This window comes from Acinonyx jubatus, chromosome D1 (assembly GCF_027475565.1).
Source record: "Acinonyx jubatus isolate Ajub_Pintada_27869175 chromosome D1, VMU_Ajub_asm_v1.0, whole genome shotgun sequence".
Lineage (NCBI taxonomy): Eukaryota > Metazoa > Chordata > Mammalia > Carnivora > Felidae > Acinonyx > Acinonyx jubatus.
The window spans coordinates 13,032,840-13,035,936 of NC_069390.1; positions in this window are offsets into that span (position 1 = coordinate 13,032,840).

Sequence of the window (3,097 nt, forward strand, 5' to 3'; positions counted from 1 at the left end):
GCTGCCCAGGTTGTGGTGTGTGGTTATGGTGCCCTGTCCCCCATCCAAGGCCATAGTTGGGAAGTTCTGGTCCCGGCCCTGTACCGGGAGCTCACCATGATACTGGTGCTTGCTTCCCTTGGCTCGTAGGCTCAGTGTCCCTGAGGAGGGCGGATTGCTTTCAAGTAGGCTGACTGCTGATTCAGGCAACCCCCACATCTCAGTAACTCAACCCTTAAAGGGTTCTTTTCCATTCATGGCACAGTCTGGGGTGGGCTGGTGGTCGGGGGGCCACCATAGTCATTTAGAGCCCAGGCTTCTTCGCTGTTGTGGCTCAGCTGTCTATAGGGGCTCGGCGTTCCCTGAGGCACACAGTGGAGCGGGGAGGGTCTTGTGGGAGACCCTTCCCACAGGACCACAAGACCAATGGCCAGAATTCAGCTCACGGCCTCCGCTAACTGCACGGGATACTGGGAAGTGTAGTTCAGCTGTGTGGCCAGAGAGGACTGGATGTTGGTGAAGATTCGGCCTTCTTGCTAGGGCTTTGACTTCTGCGATCCCTAAGGGCCCTTTCAGGCCATGCATTCTGGAATGTCCACTGGGCCCTGGCCACCGGCATCCTACTGTCCCTCGGCCTAGTTCTCTGTCATCCTGGGTTCCCCAGACTTGCCAGCCTCTTTCTCTGTGGCTTGGTGAGAGGAGAGGCTTGCCTTGATGGGGCCTGGACTGAGTCACTGAGGTCAGAGCTACACCTGAATTTAGAAATCATCCCACTCACCGCCTTAGTTTTTTATTTTATTTTATTTTATTTTAAGGTGTCTGGGGGCTGTTGACCCAATTTGAGAATTTGACCAAAGCTGTGGACTGTCTAGATAAATGCATGGGTACACAGTTTCACACACCAGCCTGGAATTCCCATTGTAGACCTCCCAGAGCAGTGGTTCTTAACCTTGACCACGCATCGCAATCTCTTTGGGGTGCTTATTAAAATGCACATTCCTGGGCCCACCTCCAGGCTGCCAATCCAGTGGTTGTGCCCAGGAATCTGCATTTCGAGAAACCCCTGAAGTGGACAAAAAAAGAAAGGCAGGGGGCCTCACGTTGGTGCCCGGCTGTACCCCTAGGTGGGTCTATGCCGGACAACCCCTGTGCCAGCCCTCCCAGGGCCCAGCAGAGCCGAGCTGGCATGAGCTTTGTCCTGTTCTCTCCCATTCTCTTTTCCCTGTAGGAGTAGGACTGGCAGGAGCCCAAGCCAAACACTTAAGACTCATTAGTGGGACAAATGGAGCCTGGGCTGTCCCAGTGCCCGGGCTCTGCTGGGCGGGAGAAGAGATGGGCCTGCTCCCAGGGAAGCCAAGCCAGATCTGGTGTGTGGGTGCGGGTGTCCCACGCTCTCTGTCTGGGGGACAGTTCAGGGCCTTTGTTGGGAGGCCAGGAGAGAGGGCAGCCCACGCAAGCTTTGACCATAAAGGCAGGTGTCTGATAAACACCACAACAGGGGCAGTAACATTCTTGAGATGCTGCCAGTTTCCAGACTGTGCCTGGGGTTCTTTGGGAGTGGCCTCAGGGGGACAGGTCTTTGAACCTGGGTTTGGCTTTTGGAAACAGCTGAAAGTCACTTGGAGGCTTGGATTGGGGAATACTTTGGGCAATCAAGAGAGCTGATCAATTTTGATCAAAGGTGGCTCTGAAGGCATTTTCTGAAGAGTTGAATAAGCTCTGGAAGAGTTACTAGAATCTGTGTACAGCCTTTCAGGCTGAAGGCAACAGCTCAATGTGTTTACCAAGGACTCAAACCTTTTTCAACCCTATTCCTACATAATAGAAAGCTGAGGTGTCTCTTCTCAGAGAACCTTGTCTCAATCCCATTACAGGTAGAAATGTCTCAATACCGTCTCTCCCCTATTCCTTGGTTCCGGGACCCTCACCAAGAGCCCATCCAGATGGATGGATGGAATTGGATACCAGATGACGGGGGGCAGCCTTTGGAAACTGAACAGGAGCCGAGCCCAGGGAGGTGTCCCACATTTCCCTATGATCCAGAAGCTGGAATTGGCGTTTGGGATGGGACTGAGCCTGAGAACAAGCTGGCCTTTGCCCATAGTGCCCTTGGGATCTGGGTGATAGTGGTGGGTATTGGGCGGTGGTCTTCTGAAGGGTTTTGCTGCCCACTTAGCTCTTCCTCCTTCCAAATGTGGTCCAGCCCTCTGCCGAGGTCACTGCCTGTCCTGAGAGGGTTGGAGACAGGCCAGTTCGGATGGAGCAGTAACTCCCTTGCCGATGGCTCAGAGAAGGCTGAAGCTGGTGGACAGGACTTCCTGGGGGCTGATTTGCCCAGAAGCATAGGTTCACCTGGGACAAGCCCTTTGGCCTCTGCAGCAGCCGCTCTGGCTCCCTCCCTTCCTCTGCCAGAAAGTGCTGATTGATCACAGACAGGAAAAGTGCTGGCAGGTTTCAGAGGCACAACACCCTGCCCTGGGGAGAGCGCCAGGCCCTTGCGGCTAGAGCCTCCTGGGCGCAGAGTGATAAAGTGGGTCTTAATCGCTGCCCAAGAAACGGCTCTAATTATACTTTTATTTATATCGCACTCTGCCTCCAAAGGGCCAAACACCCATTCATTCCTTTTTATTTATTTATTTTAAAACTTTGTTTTATTTTAGTTTTTAAGAACTTTGCAGTGAACTTTTTATTTTAGAGTAGTTTTAGGCTTACAGAAAAGTTGTCAAGATAGTACGGGGAGTTCCCATGTATACCCCCATGCCCAGCTTCTTCTAATAGTAAGATCATACAGTATATGGTGCATTCATCATAAAGACTGAATCAATATTGATACATTATTATTATTAATTAAAGTACGAGTCTATTTTCATTCACTGTGCCAGGACTTTGGAGACCACTTTCATTTTGGGAATTCATGCCCTTCATTTCTGGGAAATTTTGTTGAATTATTGATAATATCTTCCCTTTTATTTTCCCGCTTTTCTCTTTATGGAATACTCCTATTTAGACATTAGACACTCTGGACTGACTCCATACTTTATTCATATTTTCTTAGTTTTTGTCTAATATTCTTCCTTTTTTTCTTTTATTATTTGTAGTGTTTATTTTTGAGAGAGAG